The 17,578-nt window shown below is 42.6% G+C and overlaps 1 protein-coding gene across 8 annotated transcripts in view; it reads left to right on the top strand.

The window, feature by feature from the left end:
* Window positions 1–3,546: 3,546 nt before the first annotated feature.
* KLF12 (KLF transcription factor 12) overlaps window positions 3,547–17,578 on the top strand; it is a 302,241-nt gene continuing 288,209 nt past the window's right edge. Inside the window, exon 1 of one of the 8 annotated variants that reach the window (XM_061629982.1) lies at window positions 3,547–4,219. The gene's annotated coding sequence lies outside the window, so the exon portion shown is untranslated. Of the gene's footprint in view, window positions 4,220–4,293; window positions 4,461–8,552; window positions 8,753–8,980; window positions 9,439–17,578 lie in introns of those variants that run through there. The other 7 variants (XM_061629993.1, XM_061629990.1, XM_061629992.1 and 4 more) reach the window with 7 other exon arrangements.

Raw genomic sequence — 17,578 nt, 5'->3', positions numbered from 1 at the left:
GCTCAAATTTCAGTAGAACTGCAAGAAAAATATCAGTAGATTTAAAATATCCATTCATTCATTTTTGGCATTTAAATATCATCCAATTAACCAAGCCTTTGGGTGGTTCACAAATTTAAAAATCAATGTTAAGAAGAAACTCAATCCTAAAAATAATACAAAAACAAAAAACCAAAAACCACTATACCAAAACAAAGATCAGTATTAAAAAACATAAAGCCATCATGAAGCAGCGTAAGATCAATAACAATAATAGAAAACAAAAGGGGGAAAATAGTTCAAAGATTGCACTGACCTTATTAAAAAGCCTGGGAGAATAAAAAAGTATTTCCTTGGCACCCAAAAGATCCTTGCATAGGCTGCAGGTGAGCTTCTCTATGGAGGGCATTCCATAACCAGGGAACTACCACTAAGAAGGCTCTGTCCCTAGTAACTATCCACCGCATTTAGCCACATTAGGCTAAATATATCACTTCAGTATATTAAGATATATTAACATAACAATCCAACAAAACAGGAATGCAATCCCACCTCTTTTCCTGGATGCCGTCAGTAGGCATGTGTACACTGCATCTATCCTGATTTCATCTTCTTTTGCCTGCTTCTCAACTGTAGAACGCCCACTCACTATCTTATTGGTTGCTTAATCATTTACCATTATTTTTAAATACATTTCTCACTTGTACATGCTTCTCTATGCCAGCTTTACCAGCTAAATGGATTGCCAGATCAGTGACATACTCTGCAATTGGCAAAACAGGCCGTTTTACTTTTAAACCACTACCTATAGAATAGTTTTTCTGTATATATTTAGTGTTGTTTTTTAAAAAATATCCTGGATGTACACTAACCACTTTCGTTTCCACGCTCCATCCCAAACCTTTGATCACTAAGAAACACTTTTTCCCCTGGAGGCACTCCATGCCATATTGTTGAGTCTGGGGATTGCCTGCTACACCACAAAAGGTGAGCTCAGTAGGTCTCATTTCAGACCTTATGCTTGACTTCAGAGACACTTGAACCTTTTCCACTTCTTGAGTGCTTCCAGTGCTGGGCATGCCGGGGGCACACACCACATCTCCTGTGTGAATGCCATGTGACAAGGGAACACAGTTGGTGTCCACCATGACAGATAATGGCCTATCACAGTCAGTCAAAATTTGTGAACATTTGCCCCCAAACGTTAACTTGGACCAACTCTTCTAATATGTTGGCAATGTTTTTATGGGTATTTTAATGATTATGTAATTTTGTATTTGGCTTGCCTTGTAAATGTTTTGCGGCTCCTTTTGGTGGTGTTAAGTGATAAATAAGTTTAATCAGAGCTTGGAAGATTACTTTTAAAAAGTAATAAATTACAGTTACAGTTACATGGCCCAAAAGTAGTAATTACCGTTACAATTACAATTGCTCTGAAAGTAACTGATTACTTTACTTTTCCTCCAAAGTAATCACTACAATTACATTTCAGTTACTTTAAAAAAACACCTACAAGGTGCTGGCCTTGGCTGCTGCACATCTAAGTAGCCTAAAACAACATTAAAAATAAACAAACACATACAGAGGTAGTAGAATAATTATTTTTATTCATAAGAATAAAAGAATGGTGGTCTCTCCGCTGGTAAGGGTGGTGGGGAGGGAGGCAGAGGCCACTACTCAGATCTTTGCACGTCAAACCAAGTGCAACCCCCCCGACTCAGCCAGCAAGCATAATCTCTCTTACTTAACCACCTCCCAGACCCTGCCCTGCCACCAACTAAGCGACACTCACTCAAGCAAACATTTTCCCCTGAGATGCAAAAAAGTTAAAATACTGCAAATGCAGCACAGTAGCCAGACAGGGTGGTGGAGGCCACTTTGTGTGCCAAGTACACACACACACACACACACACACACACACACGTTGTCATCTTTCACCTCCACAGTTCTTTATCTCCATTCTGCTGCTGCCTCCTTTTCCTTCTTTATCCATGTTCTTGACCTCCGGATCAGAGCTTGGAAAAGTTACCTTTTTAAACTACAACTCCCATCAGCCCCTACCAGCATGGCCACTGGATTGGGCTGGTAGGAGTTGTAGTTCAAAAAAGTAACTTTTCCAAGCTCTGCTCTGGATTCTTTTCCCCATCACTCCATTCTTCACCACCACTATCCGTTTTTTAAAATAATTGTTTTCTCTACTCCACCCCGTCTCACTCTTCACCTCCTCCCTCGTCGCCTCCTGCCCATCCACAGAGCATAAGGAAAGAGCGACGCTGCACAGAAGCCCAGTTTGAGGCACATGATTTTCATGCACAAATCAGTGGAGCAGAAGACTTCCCCTGCTCCCCCCCAAGTAATGGCCAAAAGTAATTCTGGAAACGTTACAATTACTCCGCAAAAGTAGTAAAATTACTCCTAGTTCTATTACAATCAAAATGTAAAGGAATTACCCACTCGTTACTCAAAAAAAGTAACAAATTACAAGTAATTCGTTACTTGTAACTAGTTACTTCCAAGCTCTGAGTTTAATAAACCCAGTAACAACTTTCAGAATGGTCAGTTGAGTTACCTGCCCTCAGAAGGTCCCTCCTTTATGGCATTACTTGAAGAGACTTCCCTCCTACAAGGGACCTCCCCAAGATTGCCTGTAGGGAGGAAGCCTACCCATTTGTAGAGGCCAAGGCCTCCCCGTTGTAGATATCCACGTCAATGTGCAGAACTGTGGATGGATCCACACCGTGTGACTTTCAAGAATGGGGCAATTAGGTGTGGCCTCCTTACTGTTTCATCGCGTGGACCCCTTTCACGCGAGTAACGCATGAAGGGGGGCTTGTGAGAGTCACTCTTCTGTGCCCGCCCCCTCCGAAGGCAGACCATCCTGCCGTACCTGGGACAACTCAGTAATCCAATCGCACCTATTTCAAATGAAGCAGCATTATCCACCCCCACCTCCCAGCTGTCTGGCAAGAGTCCAGGTCAGATCAGCGAATCGTGCAGAGCTGCAGCAGCCTTCCTCGTGGATGGGCACTCCCGTGAGCATCAGATGCCTTTTTACATTGTTTAGGAAAGCCCGCTGGCCTCTTCGCGGAGGCTGGTTTGCAGTGGCAGCGACATAAGCCTCACCTGCGTTTTTGTTTGATTTCTCTCTCCCTACAGCCATTGCCTCGTTTCCCCCTCTCCAACGGCTCAGCCAAGATAGCCTGGCCAATGCCCCCCTGCCTGGAACAACCATCTTTCGTCCCGCGCGTCTCTCTGGCGACCTGTCCTTGCCCCCTCTCTTCTCCCATTCGCTCTTTCCAGCTACTCCTCCCCCGTCGGCCGCCCGCGCTGCTCTCGGCTCCCCTTGATCCCCTGCCATGTAGCCCCTCCCCAGCTTTCCCCTTGTGGGGGAAGATCAGAGACCTAGGTGGGCTCTTAAGCCTTGAGAGAGGAAAGAGCGCAATGGCTTTTCCTTGGTTTCTTTCTTTCTGCTGGCTTTGCCGCTGTCCCCGACTTTTGCAAGCCCCGATGCAGGCAACCCGGAGGGTGAAATCGGAGGCAGAGGGAGTTCGAGCGGACGAGGCAGAGCCCCCAGCCTAACAGCCGCCGCTGGCACTGTGGTTTTTCCTTGTGTGGGTGTTTCCTTCCCACCCCCCTCATGGGGATGGGCTGCCCGTACACCGGGGCTCTAGGGCTGGGTTAACAGCACAGATGCCTAGTGCCGCCTCCTCCTCTTTCTCTCCCCCCCCCCGCTGTCAATTGATTGTTTTGGGGCTCTGCCTTCCCAAAGCAGTAAAGCAATTCAGCTCCGGCTGATCCATCATATGTATTAAAACAGAGACTTGCCTGCATTGGGTTTCTTTTATTCTTCTCTCTCTTTCTCTCTCCCCCCACCCCCCCCGCGCTTTTTTGGGGCGGGGTGGAGGAAGGCGAGCCGGCGGGGGGGGCTTTTGTTTGGGTTTGTTGTGTCTCCTCCCCTCCCAACCCAGCCCCACCGTCCTCCTCCTCCTCCGCCCACCCCCACCTTGAGGGCAAGGAGAGAGAAGCCGCCTCTGCCGCATCGCATCGCATCTCTCTCTCTCTCTCTCTCTCTCTCTCTCCACTCCTTTCTCTTCCTTCCCATCAGCCCACCCTAACCGGGGCCCCAATGCAATCCGATGCGTCCCCGGTAAGGTTCCCCCTGCGATACATTGTGCCCTCTCTTGTTTCGGGAGCCTCCACCCACTGGCCCACCCTACATTTAGCACATCATGTGATCCGGGTAAGTCATTTGCAAGTACAACAGTTCTCTGTGTTGCCCCCCCTCCCCTGCACCCCCCCATTCATTTCCTGAGAACGGCATAGAGCAGATGAGGGAAGACTGGGAGTGAGTGGGGTGTGTGTGTGTGTGTGTGTGTGTGACGGACCCGGTGTGTGTGAACGTGTGGGTAAGTGAGTGAGAGAGAAAGAGAGGGACTCTATAAGGGAAAGAAAATTTCTTCTGCTCTGCAGCTCCTGTTCAGGTCTGTGTCTCTTCAGTTTCTTCTCAAAATAAACATAAAGATGTATAACCCTTTTGGTGTCCCATCCAGCCAGTGCATTTTGTCTTTGGGTTGTTGTTATTGTTTTTAAATCTGAAGAAGTGTTTAGACTCTTGTTGGAGCATGGATTTTTACTAGGGAAGAAATAAGGAAGAGAAAGGGTGTCTTTCTTCTCTAGAAAAGGAAGCGTTCTGTTAGACATTCTCAGTCCAGTTAAAGTAAATCCTTATCAAATAAGTGTAAATTTACATTGGGCAAAACTGTTGGCTCAGTTATTTTTTTGGGGGGGGAGGGAGAGAGCAAAACAAAAACAGCAGGTTGAATTGGGAGTTGTGCTGCACTAGTTTGTCACTCCCTCAGTTGCTTGCCTGTGTGCGTGTTAGGGGAGAGATGGCACGCAAAGGGTTAAGGTTCCGATGACACTTTTGCCATTAATTGGGTTTCTTATTCTACAACCATTATTGTTCTGGTCATAATGATATGGAACTGTCACTTGCCACAGTATACATGGTTCATGCAATGGCGAAAGCTGGTGTGGGGGGGGAGCTGGTTTGTGGCTGGTGTTTTCCCCCCTTTTCCTTCCATTAAGGTAGCCCTAGCTGGAGTTGACAAAGGGAGAAGTTTGCATTTAGACCAGTTGTGATGAACATTTGAGATCCAGCCTGGAAACTGTGCTGCTTGTCCCAATATAAGCTTGTGGTAATGTGAGAATCCTGACCTGGGTGCCATGAGCTGGTGTAATTGCAGGAAGTTTATATGCAGAAAGAACCCATTCTCATATGACTTGCTGTCATCAGAACTTTTGATGAACTTTTTTTTAGTGAAAAGTAGAAGAAGGGGAGCCAAACGCTTGATAATAATAATAAAAAGGATGCTTGGTTGGTATTGTTTTGTGCAGTATTCTCTTTCTCTTAATGTTTTCATCTCTGCAAATAAGATGCATACTTTAATAATAATTATGGAAATTCAGCTGGTTTAAAGAGCTAGCTGTGGAGGTCTCTAAATATATAAGTATAGTGGAATGTATAATCTGGATAAACATGCTGTATTTGGCATTGTCAGTGATCCCTACGGGTTCTGCTCCCAGCTATTTAAACTAAATGTACTGTATTGAATGCTTTATTTAATGTCAAACCTGCTCATTTGTTTGTTTGTGTTCTCACAAAAAAATTGCTAAGCATTACTAAGCTCTTCAGGGAAGCATTTGTATTTACATCAAAAGCATGTGCATAAGCTGTTACAGCAGACATGTGCCAATCAAGCAAACGTCATGCTTTAAAACCACCTAGACCCGCTCCGTTCCCTTTTCTTACTGGAGGACAGAGTTGGTTAGCTAAGTAAATGGTCTGATCTGAAATGTGCGTCTTATAATGGGTGGGACAAATGATGCTTGACTTTGTGAAGAGGAGTGGTCAGTTTTTCAATACAGGGTGTAACCCTTTTTGTCAGACTCCTGTTATTTTTAAGGATGTCTAAAAAGAGAGAGAATGAAAGAGAGCATCTGTTCAGTTTTAACATTGGCAGCATCTTCCTTGTGGTATTTTACTTCTGAAAGTGCTTAAGATGGGGTCGCTTGCTTGAGAACAAAGATGTAAGACTAAAACATGCTGAAGGGTAACACCTTGTTGTTCTGTGCCATGAGTTAGGTCGGTTGGCTCACAAAATCCTGCTTTGATTGGCTGACAGCTAGGGAAACAAATTGGCCCAATTTAAGAGTCATGTGGTGAGGAGTGGGATGGAGATGTCGGTTTCCATGGTGTCCTCTCTTCCCCTCCCCACCCCATTCTCCAGTATCTTGGCAGGTAGGTATTCATGGCAGTCTTACAAGGCTTCTTTATATGGCCCTGGTATGTGAGCTCCATTTTCTGACTAGTCTTCAGCCTCAGCCTTGAAATGAAACAGGAGCAGCAAAGTGTGTGTGTGTGCGGTCACACACACACACCCTCTCTAGTGTCAGTAATTGCATTGAAAAGGACTAGATACTTCTAGAAGGTGCTGATAAAGTAAATACAAGCTGAATTCTTCCTTTATGACACAGCACACTTATGTTTGTCAAAGCACATCGCTGGTTGAAAAATGGTGTACTGGCACATTGCTAGAAGTGTTGGATATACTATTGCCATACCTAGCAAAGTAAGGCAAGTATTCTGCTTCTCCCTCCCCTTTCTGTTCCTTCAGTATGTGTTTGAGAGCACTGGAGAGCTAACTGTCTTAGCAGCAGTATTTTCCCTCTGCCTCATGCGCAAACACAATGATGTCACTTTCCTTTTCTGCTGGGGGGGGGAAGAGGGCTGGGCCACTCCTATTTGCTCTCAGGTCACGCATGTTGTTTCCTAATGGCACTAGGGCTACTGCAGATACCATTGTCATGGTCAGGAGGAATCAAAGGTGAAGCTGAGGAAGAAGGCATTGGGGGGCAGTGGGGTAACTTCTGTCCATACTCTGTGTAACTTGGATGGATTCTGTAAGAAGAAGAAGTCTCGGGATGAGGGGGAAATGTTGTATTCTTCTGTTACCTATTTCTGGAAGGAATTCAGTGATCTTTATCAAATGAGAAGATTGCAAAAAAAAGTCTGGTTTTCTATATAAAGCTGAGGGCAAAAATCAACATAATCATTCATGTAACATCATATTTAGGATTTATTTCCTTGCTGTCTTGGAACAAGACTTTGTGTAATTCCCAAACCTGTGCATTTGCACTCCCAAAATTGCAGTCCTGTTCTTAAAATCCTCCTTCAAAATGCATGTTGAATTTGAGCAATTGCATACTTAGTAACTCTACCTTGGCTTTTATGGACCTCTGGGCAAAAGACATTTCTTTCTGCCAGGCAAGAACGTGCAGTTTGCTTACCCCTGCCATCATTAGTCCACTCTCTCACCTTGGCTCCCAAGCATCAGGACAGCTGTGAGGATTGTGAATTTAGGATTGCGCTAGGGCAAACACTCAGTTTCATGGGTTTTCCTTGAGAGGTACTTGTGTCACAGTAATGCTAGATTATGTTTTGTATGTCAGAAGTCTCAAATTCAATCACTGGTATCTTCATTTAAAAGGATTGCAGGCAGTAGATGTTGAGAAGGACCTCTGTCCAGGACCATGACACGCTGCTGCCAGTCAGAAAAGACAAGACCGCTAGATGGACCAGTGGTGCAACTCTGTATAAGGTGGTTTCTGTCCTTCATCCATGACATATCTTGCCAGGTCCTCACATCAGCCACAGTAGCTCAGATGAGCAATCAGTTTCAACCCACAAGTCATAGCTCACTTGGCTGTGGTATTTGCAAAATTACAAAAAAAATTGTAATTTTTATCCTTGCTTGTTTGGAAGCAGCTTGACAAACTGTGGGTGGAGTAGAAATTTTACTAAAGGGGAGGGGCATCTTGAGATCAGATCATGAAGTAGTTGACTTTGACAGAAGTGAAGTTTAGCTTCATCTGAACCAGACAATATTAACAAGCTATCTGGGCACATGGGTAAAAATTCACTGTAAATATAATTAATTAAAAAAACTCCAGTATGGAAAAAGGAAGGACAAGACAGTGTCCAGGAGGTGTGACAGCACAAGACCAACCCAAAACAAAACGTGCATCTCTTTAAGGAAGCACAATGATGATGAGGTGGTGGTGGTGGTGGTGGTGGGGTGTGTGTGTGTGTGTGTGTGTGAAGTGGGGGTCACAGGAAATAGAACACAAACTGTGACATATCTCAGGGTGCGGGTATGAACTGTGCCTCCCCTCCCATTAATAGCAGCAGATGGCGTGAAAAACAGCTGGTCTGAAGGCACCATTGGAAGAAGAGCAGGAAGCGTTGTTCTGAATGCTGCAGTAGGGCCATGGACTAGAGGGAGAAGGAGGTGGGGAAGACAGCAGGAAGGAGAAATTCTTGAATCAGTGGGGGCTCCTATGCTGGCTTGGAAAAGGAGTTCAGAAATTGGAAAGTGAACAGTACTGCTGTTATTTACCTAAAAAGTCTTGTCAGCCAGCCAGGCATGCAAAGGGAGGGTGGGCTCAGGGTTGAGGCCAAGCATATAAAGTGATATATTCAGGCTTCTCTGCTGCTTTTTTAAAGATAGGCCCTAATATAAGCAGAACAGCTTAACTCTCTTTAACAAGCTTTTCCTTTAATTTTGTGAAGAGGGAAGGATATTATATGCAAAGGCTGCTTTTTATCAAGGTCTCTTCTTGCAGAGGAGATCAATCTTCTCGCCCCCCCCCCTTAAAGAAAAGTGCACTTGATATTGTGGAGAGATCCCATTCTCCTGTTGCACAGAAAAGGGTGAGAGTAAGAAGCTCTTGCAGAGCGTTTTATCTGAGACATCATCTTTAATTTAGTGTGTATTTTTTCTCTCTTATGGCATTGCCTGATGTAGAGAGAGACCTTCACTTTTTCTGCTGATTTCTGGGAGAGGAAGACTAGACCTGCAGAACGCTTAGACTTAAAGGCGTGTGTGTGTGCATTGCACTGGGGACGTTTGCTTCATTTTGTAGTGCACCACAACTCGATAGGTCTGAAAGCTTTCAGCTAGGAGGTTGCAGTGTGTGCTGCCATTGGTTGTCCTGGGCTGCACTGACCCTGTGGTTGCCAGCCAGGCATGTTTGCTTTTGTGCAGGCTCTGTGGCTGGCACAGCTGTGCATCATTCCTCCTTATGGAGAAGGCTCCCTTTTGTTTAAGGGAATGCAGTTATTCAGCTATGATCCCTCTCTAAAGCAGCCTTTAGAATAGGTCCACAGGAACTGCTAGCCCATTTGTCTTTCCATATCTATTTGTGACCTGAAAGATAAAGGGGAAGAGGGACATGGAAAGAAACATCAAACTCTCTTTTTCGGTTTACAAAACTTCCCAGCCTGGGTGCTTGGAGTGAGCCTGGCTGGAATGTGTCGTTGAATTCTAATAATGCCTCTTGTTTGCCTGGATGAAGGATGGAGAGATATGTGTGTAGAAACTAGCCTATGATCTAAAGGTAAAATTTATATTCTTTTCTCCACCCACTTTTGCCTCTGGCCACACCCATCACTGGCATGTGGCCCCTCTACAGTTTCCCCAAAAGGAAAAGTGGCTCTTGGGCTGAAAAAGGTTTCCCATCCCTGCTGTAGCTCATCACATGAGAATTGGAAGGCCCTACCCTGCCTTGTTGCTATGGTTATCTGAAGGTAGATAAGAAACAGCATGGGACAGAAGGATTGTGGGAGTTTATACTCCCAAATTCAAGACCGGCCTGATCATGAGGCAGAATAAAGGCCCTGTCTACGGTGGTGTATTTGTGGCACGATTTAGTGATGGTAAACTTTTTTGGACAAAGAAAGTGTCCAAAATAACACCTTCCTAAAGCTACTAGAAGTTTGTGCCCACCAGTATCTTCGAGAAGTTTATCTTTCCGTCTGCCCACAAACTGTTACTGGAGGAGGATACTGATGAACATGGGGAATCGACCTTTTAACCTTCTTGTTTTGAGCAGTGAAAAGGCTGCAGGGATGCTCATCTGCAGTTTCTCCCTCTCTTTGTTCTGGAGTTTCATTGCAACAAAGGCAGAGGAGTTTTTGGCAAGTTTGGTCATGTTGGATCTCCTATCATAGTAGGAACCAAGTGGCTGTGGTGCCCTTTTTTGTTTTGGAGTAGCAAACACTAGATTTACCAACAATATTAGGGTTCACAATCTTATCTCAAAAATACTACCTTCCCCAGACCCACCAAAAGGGCCAGGGCCAACAAAACCTAGGTAAAACCTAGTTGACAAGGGTAGGGCCTGGAAGTCTGGATCAGGTCAGAATGGATATAGCACACAATCTGATGAGGTATATATGGAGTTAGGTACAATCTGGAAGAATCTAAATTGTACTTGCTTGTCCAACCTCAGAATTTGTTGCCTGTTAGAATGCTAATTTATTGATAAAATACTGCTTATTTGGCAACCCTGATTGCTCTCACATCAATGTGAAGAGTTCCCTTTTCACATCGACGTGAAAAGGGAACTCTCCAGCCATGTTGATTCCTCTCCCCTTGCTATAGGCCCTTGTGTTGAAGTGGATCAGGCTGTTTGTGTTCTAGTATGACAGATTTAGGGTTTTGGTTTTTTTTAGTTTTAATTAAGTCTGTTGTGTGGGTCTCCACCCCCTTTGTTTTGTAAGGCAAACCCAGTGGTTTGTCCTTCTCTCTAGTGGAAGGGGGAAAACATTTTTTTTTTGTTTCCAGGAAAAGAGGTCTTGTTTTTTGGGGAAAAAATGTTCTGATGGAGCAGTGAAACCTTGACCTTCTAAACTCTTGGCTAGTGGTTGTTTACTACAGCTGCAATTTCCTTGAGTGGTGGGAAGATGCAAGTAGGCATACTTTTTCAATAAGGAGACATAATACTGTATAAAAGGCATAGAGGAATGGTATTAAGCCATTGTGCTGGACTTTGGCTAAACATGAAAACTCCTAGCAACATGAAAACTCCTAGTTTTAAAGGAAACTTGCCGTGCAGTGAAAGATTTGTTTTCGGTGTTAATGTTTGTATCTTTATCAGATAATCACATCTTTTCTTTTCTCCAGTATGAAAAGTTTTTTTTTTTTTTAAAACCAAGCCTGTGTAGATTAGTTGGTTAAAAGCATTTGAAATCTTTGTGGCATTGCAGCATTCTGCACCCCAGTGCCATATACGAAATGTTGTTTTCTTATTTAAACACACACACACACAGAGGTTTCTTATGGCTTTACAAGGGGGCTGCTGGTAGTGGGAAACAGGGAGGAGTAGTATGTGAGAAATCATAATGCTAAAGTGATTGTTTTAGTTAACATCACTAACACAATTCTGTTGAAGTCTTGGCAGGAGGAGTTACTTCAGTTAATAGCATGTGGTTCCTGAAAGTGGCATGTTATATCTCTCCGGGTAGGGAAGGGAGGGTGGCCATGAATGCTGCAGCTGTTTGCCCCTCTTAAACCACAAATCTTGACTAGGAGATTATCGGTGGGGAAGGAAGTAATGGAAGGTGGATGGCGTGGTGAGCTTGGGCAGAACTCCTGCCCTCATCCTTCTCCCATGAAACCCATTTCTGACCAATCTAAATGCTTTTCTGTCCCATTTCCTCTTCTGCCCATTGTTCCATAGTCTCTGCAGATATATTTTCACTTCTCTGGGGAATCAAGCATGCAAGACATGCATGGTTCCACTGGAGCTTTGTGTATGTATACCACAAACAAAAACTAAGAAAATATCCTGCTCCAAACAAACCCAGATTCTGTGATTAAAACACTTCACTTATTTAGAGTTATGCTAGATTATTTTATATAACATCTTCCTCTCAAGATCTGGATGTTTTAATTTGGGGGCATTTTCCTACACAAGACAGGGGAAACAAAGGGTACATAAGATGAAGACAAGATCATGGGGAGTAAGTTAGATGGATTGAGAAGTAGCAGTGAACAAATAGTGGTAGGAGTGAAATCAAGCACAGTGCAAAACAGCATGCTGCACCTCCCACTAACCACTGAAAGCCTTTTTCTATGCCTCTGCTGGTACTAAACTGTCACCAAATATACTTGTGTATTTCTAAGCCCTTTCAGATGATTGCAAGAGCCAGGAACTTGTATGTAAAGTGGAAAGTGGTATTCTAAAGGTGTCAAGTTCTGTGCTTATAGAACGGACTTGCAGAAATATGGAATGCGCATAGCCCTAATTGCTACTAAAGGATGGATGGATGCATTGTCCATGTGTTGAGAATTCAATTATTCTAGATATACCAAGCCCAGAAAGTACCACATATACATACTAGCTCCTGTTATCAATGTCTGTCACTGTAAGGACTTGGGCAGTAAACGTTTTGTAAAGAAAAAAATTCAGATATGCCTGCATGCAAGTTACTATAATCACACAAATAACTGGTTGTGTGTGTTGCTCCCATGTGCCTCTGGAACAGTCATTCTTGGAATACTTGCATGGGGCATTGAGCACCATCAGATGTGACATGGGATCAAAAGTGGCAGGCTTCTTGATAACTTTTTCTTAACAGGTGGACAGTTGCGGGGATCCAGCTACTTGCTGAAACGTCTTTCAGATGCTCATTCAGCTATTTTGGTGGCCAATACTATGTTGTTATGATATGTGACTGTCTTCTAAGTAGCAGTGCCTTCCTTGATCTCCTGAGGTGGGACAGGCTATAGTTTTTTGTGTTTGGGACCAGTTGTCCCATTCACTGGCCATGTCTATCTAGTCTGGATTTGGCAGTTTTCGGTGTTGGATTAAAACACCAGTCAATTCACCATTCACGTGTTGACTTCATGGAATATTTGACAAGGATTCCCTTTTGTAAGTGGCAGCCTACCCTTTATTACTGCACCACAAGGTCATCTGATAGTAATGGCAGGAGGAGGCCCTCTGCTCCCTAGTCCTTCAGGAGTCACACAGGTCCCACATCTAGGAGCAGATATGCCCCCCACAACCCTTTCCAGAGAGCATCTTGTCCTCTTTTCCTCATTGATGAAAGATAGCTTACTTTTGACATATGCTATAAATGCAGGCATCTCTGAACAGGGATATGGGGATAATGAGGAAGGAAACACATAGTCATCACAGAGGCCCAAGTCACAGTCATACTGCTATCAAGGCAGCTCATTTGCTCTGATGAGGAGGAATCTCCATGTGATCTGACAGAGTACTATTTAACACTTCAGGAGAGACTGGACTCTTAAGTCTTCTAGAACAGTGTTTCCCAAACTTTTTGTCCCCACTGACTACTCAAAATTTTTTGATGGTCTTGACAGACCACTTAATCATTTCCGTAGCAATTGTAATGCACTGTGCTAGATGCTGTATGATTTTTAAATTGTATTTGTACAGACACTCTAAGGGCCACCTACATGAAGCTTGCAGACCACTGGTGGTCCATGGACCATAGTTTGGGAACCCCAGTTCTAGAAGACAGTAGTTTTTGTAACTTTGAATGGTAAGGAAGACCAGAGAGAATAATGCCAACAAATTAATGTGTTCAATATTTATTTGACTGGCCAATGCCCTACCTCAGTGCAGAACAAAGCTAAACAAATAAATGCTCTGGAAATCATCTGTTCATTGTTATTATTGGATAGCCCCCAAGTTCTGTGTTTTCTACCTGTTGCTAATTGGCTAACAGAGAAGCTGAACCACGGTGGGAGCCAGAATCCAGCTGCGCAGTATGTCAAACCCCAAAGGCTCATCTACCACAGTGTTATCACACTACTATCTGTTTTATAGCTTCCTATAAAACACCTGTTTTAACTTACTGAAGAAATAACGGATGTTATTGCTTTCTTTTTTATTAGCTTTAGCATTTGCTCAATGAAAAATCACTGAATGGTGAAGGTTTAGAGGGCTTTCTGAAAGGGAATGCTCAGGGCTTCTTTACAGGTCTTGATATACTCTTGAACAGGGTTTTGTTTTGTTTTTTGAGGTACCATCTTCAAAAGTATTTTTGAGCAGCATGTAGTGTTTGTATTGCTTTTCCTATATGCTAAATATTAAGGAATTTATATAAGAATTTTCAATCTTTTTTTTTTTTTAATTTGGTGTATATAGTTTTGGTTGTTTAGCAGGGGGATGAATGTCAGAAACATGATGCTCATTGAAGTTGCAATCCTATACTCATTTATCTGGGAGTAAGCCCCATTGAAATCAACGGGACTTCCTTGTAAGGAGACAGATACAGGATTGTGCTGTCAGAATCTTGCTTTCTTTGCTCGTTGGAGCTTTGTACCACAGTGTATGGTTTTAATTTTATATTTTATTCCTTCTACAGATTTAGAGTGGGTTAGAATACTGAAACACTCAGCCTAATAATTATAATGGAGTAACCAAAATATGATTGCTGCTTTTTAATGCCATGCTGACAACATGCTTCAGTGGCCTTCAGACAAATTAATTGGTGTGTCTTATTTTGTGCTGTTTTGAAAGATAAATGGATGTCTGTGTTAGAGATAGATATCAATAGTGGTGACTGAACTTCATAGACTATCTCCATTCTCAATGTTTTTTTAATAATAATGTGCTCTGGATTCAAGATCTTCCCTTTTTGTGTTCACTTGGGGATTGCTTTTCATCAGATGACATTGTGATGAGCATAGGATGTAGGATTCCTTTCCACTCCCCCACCCCCATCCGTCTTTTGGTTCATTTCATTGGAAAGTAAAAATAGATAGCAAACTTGTTAAGTGTCTAAAAATGTTTGAGAAAGCAACTCTCCATTTTCAACTATCTCCAGGAGACTCTGCACTGAGAAATGCAACCATTGCTCTTAAAGTCAATAAAAAGCTAATTGAAATCCCTTCCTGATGATTATCTAAGCTGTTTAACACACCTTCCCATAGTACATATATTTTTCCTGACACGTCTCTTTATATTGAATGGATTTTCTCTTTGCATTTCTGAAATTTCAGTACTTTCTTGAACTGTGGAGACTGGGTGACTATCCTTACTAATGTAACAAAACATGACTCCTATAAATAACAACCTGACATGTGATGTAGGCTAAGAATTTACAGTTTGTATTTTGTCCTATATCTTATGTTCTAAATATCCTATTGTGATTTTCCAGAACGGGAATAGAACTTATAAAAATACTTTTAGGTTGTGCCCATTTTCTTGGCACCAGTGAAGAAAAAACATGCCAGCTATTTGAATATTTAACTTTAAGCTATTTGAATATTTAACTTTAAAACATAGAGTCAATGAAGTAGAACAGACTCTTGAATATAGAGTGTTTAAATTTGCATTTTGCTGAAGAAAGGATAAAAAGTTTGGTAGATGGAATGGCTTCTAAAATACTAAATAGCAAGAGATTTCTTTTACCTGTAGGAAGCCCAGTAGGTAGTCAGTGAAAGAGACCTTGACCTTCACAGTACCACTGAGGAAGGCACCACGTATTTCTTAGGAGTGATTGCTGTGGGCCTACCAGTGTTCTCTTTGTTTCTTACAGTAAAACGTGAAGTGTGAGAATTCTAGATTCACCTCTTTAAACATCTATGTATAATCTGGGAATCCTGATTGGGCCAGGGCTCCCAACACATGAACCCTTGTGTTTAAAGTTGGTGAACATCTTCCTTTATAGGAAGGCTTTTTATTTCAAATGGTTGTTTTATTAAATTGGTTTTAGCTGTCTGGTTTTTTTAATATATCCTGTTATTTTTTGCTGTTTTAATATTAACATTTTAAAACATGACTTATAATGTGTGGTTTTGTCTGTGTTGTCAGCAGCCTTGAGCTCATCTGAGGAAAATCAGACAATAAATGATGTAAATAAATAAGAAACACACAGATATGTCTGCCAGAGTATTTGCTGTACAAACTATGGTGCCTCTCCAACAGCTGATCTGAACTTTACTTCTTCATCAGCTGCTTCAGCCTCATGAATATCCATTAATGTCATTGCAAGACATAGCTTCATCATGCTATGAGTCTCCCCCCCCCATGAGAACCTAAGAAGAGCCTGCTGGATCAGGCCATTGGCCATCTAGTCCAGTGTCCTGTTCTCAGTGGCCAACCAGGACCTGAGCACAAGAACCATCTCCTCCTCTGCGGTTTCCAGCAACTGGCATTCAGAACCATGTTGCCTCTGTCCAAGTTTGTGGCCATCACTGCCTCCTCTGGAGCGAGTTCCATAGCTTAACTATGTGCTGTGTGAAGAAGGACTTCTTTTATCTGTCCGAAATTTTCCAGCATTCAGCTTCTCTGGATGTCCATGAGTTCAGTGTTTTGAGAGAGGGAGAAAACCTTTCTCTGTCCACTTTCTCCTTCCATGCATAATTTTATAAACTATCATGTCACCGCTTGCTCGCCTTTTCTCTAAACGAAAAAGCCTCAAGTGCTGCAACCTTTCCTCATAGGTTGCCCTTTCTTAAACCTTTTTGAACTCTACAATATCCAGTTGGAGGTGAGGCAACCAGAACAGGACACAGTATTCCAAATGTGGTTGCTCCATAGATTTGAACAATGGCATTATAATATTAACAGTTTTATTTTTAATACTTTTCCTAATGATCCCTAGTGTGAAATTTGGCTTTTTCACAGCTGCTGCATACTGGGTTGACATCTTCATCAAGCTATCCGCTATGACCCAAAGGTCTCGTTCCGAGGCAGTCACTGCCAATTCAGACCTCATTAACGTATATGTGAAATTAAGTTTTTTTGCCCTGACGTGCATCACTTTATACTTGCTCACGTTAAACTGCATTTGCCATTTTACCGCCCATTCACTCAGTCTGGAAAGGTCCTTTTGGAGCTCTTCACAATCTCTTTCTATTTTAATTACCTTGAACAATTTAGTATTTAGATACAGATGCTCGTTCTGTGTCAATTTGGGAAATTTCACTCTGTTGATGCTATGCTATGAAATGAGGGGATGGACATTTGACACCTGAAAGCTGATGGGGCACAGGCAAAGTACCACTGGATCAGTGTTTTTCAAGTATTGTTCTCTAAGCATCCACCAGCAGTTCTGCAAACCTTTAGAACCTCTTAGCTCAGGCACTTTACTTTCCCCTCTTCTATCAGCCAGTTACCCCCAGTCTGGGAGTGTGAGTGCCTGTGAGTAACTCCTAGCCTGGTCTAGCCTCATGACTTTTCTTCAGTCTTTCAAGTGCTGAGTGTTCAGTATCAGATTGTGTGTGGGGTTTTTTTTTTCTAGTGAACAGGGTATAGGACATGATTTTGAACACTCAGTATTGAAAGACTAGTCATGAGACTAGAGCAGGATCATATAATACGCCATGAGAGTTGTTTTTTATTTAGGTTTATAGAGCAAGCTAATAGTGTTGCAGTTTAATGATTTTGAATAATATTCCATGTTTTAATACATATTTCACAAAGGAGAAATAATATTCCACGTCATAACGATTGATCAGTACACATTTTTGCTTTTGAGTTTTCTAAATGCTAAATTACTTATTACTAATTTTTGTATTGTTTTTTTACTCTGTGTGGGAGGGCTGCCAGAGATGAGGTTGGTGTTCCATAGGATATCACCCACTCCCACTTCCATTGATCTAGACCATCTCTGAGATCTGCTACCAAAGAGGTAACCTAACATGGAATCATGTGTCAGTCTCTTATATTATCCTTGAATTCGGCAAAGTAACTAACCTGTTCTCATAACCCA

Source organism: Rhineura floridana, chromosome 5, assembly GCF_030035675.1.
Source record: "Rhineura floridana isolate rRhiFlo1 chromosome 5, rRhiFlo1.hap2, whole genome shotgun sequence".
In the NCBI taxonomy this organism is placed as follows: Eukaryota; Metazoa; Chordata; class Lepidosauria; order Squamata; family Rhineuridae; genus Rhineura; species Rhineura floridana.
Note: the sequence above shows the minus strand (reverse complement) of the source record. Positions and strands in the feature narration are given on the sequence as shown.